Genomic DNA, 8,474 nt, shown 5'->3' with positions numbered 1-8,474 from the left:
ATTATGTAACATACCAGAGGCCATGACATTCACAATTTTGAAAGAGGCACAACTGCTCATCATAACTTGCATGTTAGCTATTTTTTTAATACCCACAGGCAGAGTAAGGGCTTAGGCAGAGTGGGGAACATAAATTCATTTCAACTAATCAGCAAAAACTAGCAATAATCAGTAGAGCCCCCACCCCACAGGAACCCCTGCCCCTGGGGCCAAACTTTTACAATTTTGGAAAAGGCCCCCTTCTATATAAATGTCAATCCGGGGGACAAATTTCAAAGCATTAATTCATTAGAGCCACATCCCCTCTCTATGATACCCCTGACCCAAGGGCCTTGAAATTCACAATTCAGAGAAAAGGACCCTTGCTCCTCAAGACTATGGAGGTAGTTCATCTGCTTAATGCCCAGGAACAGAGAATATTAAAGAATTAATGCATTTTCACTATATTATCAATACAGGCCCACTCTAACACCATAACCCCCTACCCTCCAAAAATTCACAGTTTTAAAGAGGCACCTTTGCTATAATACTATGTATGATAAGTTTGTTAAATTCCCAGGAGTAGGGAAGAAGACATTCAAAGAATTTATGCAATTTGACTAGATGTAATTTATATAATCCCCCCCTAACACCAGAACCCCCTTATCCTGGGGCCATGATATTCACAATTTTGGAAGAGGCATCCTTGCTCATCATAACTATGTTGTATTTTGGGAGTACATTGAATTGTATTTTATTTTTTTAAATCATACATTTCAGGTACAAGCAAATGTCTTTTGCAAAGGAATATTTTCCTTCTCCTCTTGATCTTAATGTGAAATCTTCAGAACATAACCTGACATCTGAAGTAGGCGGGAATTTGTTTGCCTTCATTCCCAGTTTGATGTGTTGTCGATTTTTCATTCTCTGCATGTATGCCAGGTCTTTCACCCTTGTCTGTGCAAGTCACCTACAGAGAGTATGGTAATCAAATGTAAATGTCTCATAATTGTCATTTTTTTTTTTCAAAATACCATAGAGGAAAGGCAAATACTGATAGTCCTATTTCTTTGGAAAATTTATTTCTGTAAAAGTCCTGCCCCTGCAATACTTTCTCAAATCTTAAATAACTGGGCACCGTTTGTACCTGATTTACCGGAGACTCACTTTTCCGTACTATGGCCAAGAGCTCTATACTGGGCCAGCACTTTGAGCAGTACTTTAAAACTGGCTTATCTTAGGCTGAAGTCTAGCCTAGAGCTCTGTATTCAGCCAGTATTTTGGGGCGGCTTTACCATTTTGAGGAGTACTTTGATACTTACCAAAGGCTAGGTCCAACCTAGAGCCCTGTATTAGCAGCATTTTGGGAGTCCTTGAAATCAGACTTACTTATCCTCAGGTCCAACCTAGAGCCCTGTATTGAGCCAGCATTTTGAGGAGTACCTTGAAATCAGACTTACTTGATCCTCAGGTCCAACCTAGAGCCCTGTATTAAGCCAGCGTTTTGAGGAGTACCTTGAAATCAGATTTACTTGAGGCTCAGGTCCAACCTAGAGCACTGTATTAAGGATAAATAACACAAAAAAATTTTTTAATATCAGCATTATTTTTCATAGATTTACATTTAAATTGACAACCTGAATAATGTTTCCAAGTAGAGTGGGAGAATTTTATAAGATTTTGTCATCAAGTTAAAAAATTGTGCAAAATTTTGTATTGAATTATTTAGAAGGCAAAATTAAAACTCAAATCTAAGCCCCAAAGGGAAAAACCACGATTTCTTTATATTTCAGGGAATTATTATTTATGTCATTACAAATCAAAATCATTCAAAAAATATATATCAACCCGCGCATCCATTTTTTGTTTGTGGTAAGTCCCCTTTAAGCCAGCATTTTGAGGAGTACCTTGAAATAGACTTACTTGATCCTCAGGTCCAACCTAGAGCCCTGTATTAAGCCAGCATTTTGGGGATTTGAAATCAGACTTACTTGAGGCTCGGGTAACCTAGAGCCCTGTATTAACCCAGCATTTTGAGGAGTACCTTGAAATCAGACTTACTTGATCCTAGGTCCAACCTAGAGCCCTGTATTAAGCCAGCATTTTGAGGAGTACCTTGAAATCAGACTTACTTGAGGCTCAGGTCCAACCTAAGTAGTAATGAGCCTGCATTTTGAGGAGTACTTTGCCATTTTGAGGAGTATCTTGATTTGACTTACCCGAGGCTCCGGTCCAGCCTAGAGCTCTGTATTGGGCCAGCATTTTGGGCAGTACTCTAGACGACCCCTTTGATGTCCTTTGAGGAAGGTTCTGTTTGTAATATCGCCATAACGCCCGGGTTCCAATTGTAGCACCTATTCATAAAAGAAAACTAATTAAAAGATTCTAAAACAAATGGTTTTCCAGAGTATGGTACAATAAAATTGATTAATCGTCATGACCTTTAACAATGAATGCAAGACAAAACTTTCCAAAAATTTTCCAAAAAATGTTTTTTTTCGACATAATCCATATAATCAAATATATTCCTATTAAGTTGTTGCAGATCAAAAAAACAAAACATTTTGAACAGAGACCACTATTTTTTAACCCCCCTTATAGCTGAACATTTCTACCAGAGCCTTTCTTCAAGCCTCCCAATGGTGCAAACATGAAAATTGTAGCTTTTTATTTCTGAAACTATTCTATAGACAATGCACTTACTAAATTAACAAAAAATACCCTCTGTGATAGAATAAACAATCCTAGCTTAGTTTTTATAATTTAAAAAGCATGATAAAACAAACACTTACTAAAGGAAAAACATAGGTAATCAAAGATTCCCAACTCCCTATGAATGTTATCAGTTTAGGTAATGCAAATCTCACATCAATTTTTTTAACCGTAAGTATTTATTTTGACAACAATATTCAAGTAAGTTCTGTTTAAATAGGTCTTAAAATTCATTGGGGATTGACCTTTTCCCAAAAAGCTTTAACCTCAGTCTTTTGGGAAATTGTTGGTCAGATCCAGCATCCAAGCAAGTTTTGATTATATCCATAGATGCATCATCCATGCAAGTTTGGTCAGGGTAGGGCTTATAGTTACTTCAGAATGGACCTGCTCCAAAAAATTTTAAACCCTGGTTACTAACCTGGAAAATGTAGGTCAGATCCAGCATCCGAAGCAAGTCTAGTAGTGTCCATCCCTAGATGCATCATCCATGCAAGTTTGGTCCAGGTAGGGCTTATAGTTACTTGGGAATGGACCTGCTCCAAAAACTTTAACCTGTTCACTCATCTGGAAAATATACGTCACATCCAGCACCCAAAGCAAATCTGGTAGTGTCCATCCCTAGAGGCATCATCCATGCAAGTTTGGTCCGGGGGCTTATGGTTCTTGGGAATGGATCTGCTCCAAAAACTTTAACTGGGACGCTGACACCGACCCCGATGGATAGCATAAGTCATCTATTTTGTCAGGTGAGCTAAAAATTTTTAGTACTCTATTCTTCTCACCTGAAGGTAGGACCATTTCAAATCCTTCGTATTTTCATCTTTTTTCTCACCTGAAGGTAGGACCATTTCAAATCCTTCAGTATCTAACACACTATTTCTCCCCTGAAGGTAGGACCATTTCAAATCCTTCAGTATCTTATACACTATTTCTCACCTAAAGATAGGACCATTTCAAATCCTTCAGTATCTTACACACTATTTCTCACCTGAAGATAGGACCATTTCAAATCCTTCAGTATCTAACACACTATTTCTCACCTGAAGGTAACCATTTCAAATCCTTCAGTATCTTATACACTATTTCTCACCTAAAGATAGGACCATTTCAAATCCTTCATATCTTACACACTATTTCTAACCTGAAGATAGGTATTTAAACCTTCAGTATCTAACACACTTTTTCTCACCTGAAGGTAGGACCATTTCAAATCCTTCAGTATCTAACACTTTTTCTAAATTCTCCTCCTCCTCTTCTGTTTCCATGGCAACATCTTTACTGTCTGGATAACTACTCCTGCAAGAACAGCTGCATCTTAATGCTTTGACAAGTCTAAATGTGCTAAAATCATTTCAAATGTTTGGGCTTCAGCAAGTTGTAATTAATTATGATGTTCTTTTAACTCTAGTGGGACTTAAATAAATAATAAACGAAAAGCAATATATTTTATTTTTTATTCTCTGTCCAATATATTTATTCAAAGTTCTTCAATAATTTATCTTCATTTTTATGTATCTTTTTTTTTTGGGAATATATTGTGCATAAAATTTCCCTTAAAAATATTTATGTGAAACTTTGATGTATTCAGCAATAGGGAAGAAACATCTAAGTCTGAGGCATTTCCCAACGACCGTTCACGGGGCTCCAAAAATTTCCCTTTTACCTCCAACAGAAAGGTTCACAAGCGCTTGTTCTGAAGAACACACCTCAGATTCACCTCCAAGATGGTAAACAAGAGGAATAACTCTGAGGGAAAATATGTATTTATCAATCAGACAAAGCCTACTGATAATATTAATTAAAGGTCTCACACATGGCAAATTTATTACCTGTAGTCATAAAGTCTGCAAATTCCAATGCAGCCTCTTTTTTAAAGAAGATTTTACAGTGTCCCTTGTCCACCATGTGTTTCTGGACGGGCCCGGGGACTGTGGAAGGTCCTCCCTCTCTCCCCACACCACAGACACATGTGACCCTCACCAACCTTTTCACCTGAAAGCAGGCAGATTTCAAAGAAAAATGTTTTCATTCTATGAACCTGTGAATACAGACCTGGTACAGTCATTTTATACAGAACTTTTCAATAGGTTCATTTACAAAAAATATTTGCAAATGTAAATAGCAAACTTTCATAAAATATTAATTTTATATATACACATGATTTCATTATTAGCCACCATCCATTTGGGGCCCCCTTACCGAGGTATGTAATCATTCCTTACCTCCTTATTAGATATCATTAGTTACATAGCCTTTTAGTGACAGGGTAGGATGTACCTGGTTAGTAAATTTCATACCTGGCGAGGCGGAGCCAGTGGTATAATTTCCCCTAACCAGGTTTCCTTTCACTAAAAAACTATGTAACGAATTTACCCCACCAATGAAACATTTACGTAGATCTGTGGTTTATTACCGTTTTTCTCTGCTACATGCTTCATCACGCATATACTGTGCCTATTATGACGTCACGTTTTCCGGAATACATTGACCGGGTATAGATTTACAAATTCCGAGTATAGATTTACAACTGTCCGGTATAAGTAATCCACCTCCTTCACGTGACATACTTCAACCAATCGTAAGCCAGAATTTCACAGAAAAATCAGCAGAGGTGAGGTAAGTAAAATTCCCTTTCCCCCTTACCTGGTATATAATTGTTCCTTACCTAGATATGTAATCATTCCCTCCAAGTCCACCAGGTAGTCAGCGTCAGGAAGGAAGAAGCCATGCTTCACAGACATGTGGTTAATGTTGTTCTCTAGTGAGGAGCTGATAGAGGGACAGAAAAACACCCCCCAGTCCTAAAGGGATCCCCCTCCCACTCCTCCTCACAGATCTGTAAATCAGAACAAAATATGTCTAATAGTCATTGACAGTCAACCGAGTCAAATATATCAGGTAACCACCAACTACCCCTAACTGGGACTGTAACTCTGCATCCATATCATATTTTAAAATGGGTGTGAACAAAAAACAAACATTTTTAACATAGCATATTTTATTCTGGATCCTTTTTCCATGTGGCCTGTGGCTTCCTCACTCAGCCTCTGTGCCTTTTCCATGTCGGTTTTTTTTTTTTGTTTATGTAGTCCTTCTGTCTCTGTGCGGGTCCCCCTGTTTTCCTGGTCACTAGTTTTATTACTCTGTAGAAAAAAATAATACAGAACATCAGGCTTAAAATTTATCATTGTCCAGAACATTGTTAAACAGGTGGGACACATTTATGCTTATAATGAATCAAACTTATTTATCCCTTGGTTATAACCTTGTTCACTATACCATCATCTGTGATATCCATAGATAAACAAAAATTATAAAGCAGCAATACCTGTTGTTGAGCTTTAGTTGAGAGCTCCTTGTGTTTCTTTGATCTGATATGGTTCTGGTGGCATTGCAGAACTGAAGTGTTTTACACAGGACACCCAACTCACCTTCTGTTCCTCCTCTACCTGTTAAAAACATCACAACAAAATAACCAGAGGTCTCTTATAAAACTAGCAAAACTTTAGCACATGCACAATAATTCATTCATAAGCTAGGGTTCATATTAATATTTTGCCCTTTTTTTTATGACATGAGTTTCTTCTATCATACCCTGTACATTGTATTACACCAACCTTGGCCCTTTGGGGAGAACTTTTTCCTTGAACACCTCTGTTGTCACTGGAGGTTCTCCACCTTACGTTTGAGGTTGTAGCGATGCCAGTCTGTTTTTTAATGAGCCCTTTGTAGGTCACCATCCCGGAACCCCACACGACACGTGATACAGGTATACAAGCCTGATGACATTATAACCTACACAAACTTAAGTTAAACAAAACTGATTAGAATATTACAATTAGCAGGAGGCTCATTGGCCTTAATAGTCACCTGAGTTTGATACATTGTTCAAGTCAAATTTTGTCAAAAATTGAAAGTAACGTTATATAAACAACCAGCGTTCTCATTGCTGAGTCCCGGGACTAAGGTTTCCAGAAGTTGAGTCCAATCTAAAATTATCATCTAAAAAATTATGAAAAATTACTGTAGTACATGTATCTTAAGTATCCATCCATCCAAAGATTTTTTTCTTTGAAAGACACATTTATTTTTAATTTTATTTAAAGATAATACATTGAAACCATATGTATTCTTATATATATACATAATTAATAACATAAAAATTCTTTTAGAATTTATAGGCCTGAATCAAAATAAACTGTTGCATATAAAACTTATTACCGATAAACCCTATTTACTGCCCTTGCCCCTATAACACCCCTCTAGGTCTTTTTTAATCAGGGATTTATCAGCCTATTTTGGGAAACGCCATTTTTTGGAAATTGGGAAAAAGTTATCGGCTTTTTGAGGAAATTGGGAAAAAAGAATGTTCTTTAAAACCCTGTATACACTTTTTAAAAAAAAAATTAGTAAATTTTGGGGTACCAAACAGACAATTAATAAACATATAAACAAGAGAGATCAAATTATGAATAATAGACTTTTTAAAGTAAATATGAATTCAATGAATATATTAATTTTTTAACAACTAGGGTATATGCATATACATGGTATATTTGTGTATGAGGTTCCGATTTAGGTCATGGGAGATATAAACCTCCTGCAAAATACTACACTATTAAAATGCACATTTTCTAAAATGTGCATTGAAAATATTTTTTTATTTAAAAATGCCTGCATTTCTTACTATTCATTCTTAGATCAATTGAGCAAGTGAAAATAAGTTAATAAGCCTACAGAATTACACAATATCACTACTTCAGAAAAAAAAAAAAGAGGAAATTCGGATTAAAAGTTGGTGATGTTTTTAAAATATGTCACGACTGTAGCTTTATAAATGAGTTAAATGGAGGAAAATTACAGATAACTGACAATTTTTTTATTTTTAGTCCAAGATAATTTAATAAAAAAGCATTGTTCTGCAATTGGGGAAAAAAATTCCAAATTGGGAAAAATTGAACTCATTTTCAATTGGGAATGGGGCCAATTCGGCCCCTGAGAAGGCACTGATAAATCCCTGTTAATTGTCAGGAAAAAACCCCCTGTACAGTGATAAAAATCATCTAGAATCATATCAAAGTCTGCCAAAACTTGAAGAAAGTGAAAATGAAATTTGTCTATTATCCAATTTCTCGGTGGAAAACGAATTATTTAGCATACTTTGGGGGGATTATCTTCACAGTAAATAAAGTTAGATATTCTTTTAGTGCTTCTTTGAATTTATTATTTTTTTCAAAAGATTTGTTGAAGTTAAAATATGACATTAAATATTTGGAAAAGGATACCAAAATAACCCCCCCCTTTTTTCGCAATTTTAAGCGCCCGGGGCTGTAAATAGGGATTATACAGTATCTAAATGTGGCCTAATACTAATAGGATATATTTCTTTGATTTTAATAGGAAAACAAATTCATTATCATAAAAAAAAGTGTTTGTTTGTAATATTATGTGAAACCTTTATTGGAATCGAATCTCATATTCCCAACTGACAAAAGAAGGTACCTGTTTTTGAGAAACTCCCTCTCAGTAACAATATTGACAACCCCTTTTTTTTTCATATTCATCATCCCTTTAGTATGAACAATCTAATTATCTGAGAACATTTTTTTGAAAAATCACAAGTAGGTCCAGTACTAGTAACCTACCTTAAAATAAACTGTGGCATATAAATCTTAAGCAGTGTTTAGCTACATGTAGTCTCTCAAATGTGGCCTGATCATTTTTGGGGGCCCTTGGTTTATAATCAGATTAACTACTTCAATTAATTTAACTGCATGTCC

At 35.9% G+C, this 8,474-nt stretch overlaps 1 pseudogene; it reads right to left on the bottom strand.

Moving 5' to 3' along the window:
• Positions 1 to 823: 823 nt before the first annotated feature.
• LOC134257499 (cytoplasmic 60S subunit biogenesis factor ZNF622-like) lies at positions 824 to 6,297 on the bottom strand (annotated as a pseudogene).
• Positions 6,298 to 8,474: the final 2,177 nt, after the last annotated feature.

The sequence above is a fragment of the Saccostrea cucullata genome, unplaced genomic scaffold (genome assembly GCF_032062105.1).
Source record: "Saccostrea cucullata isolate Sc308-1 unplaced genomic scaffold, CSIRO_AGI_Scuc_v1 ctg15976, whole genome shotgun sequence".
NCBI classification, from domain to species: Eukaryota; Metazoa; Mollusca; class Bivalvia; order Ostreida; family Ostreidae; genus Saccostrea; species Saccostrea cuccullata.
The sequence above is the reverse complement of the archived record's forward strand: the minus strand, read 5'-3'. Positions and strand labels throughout refer to the sequence as shown.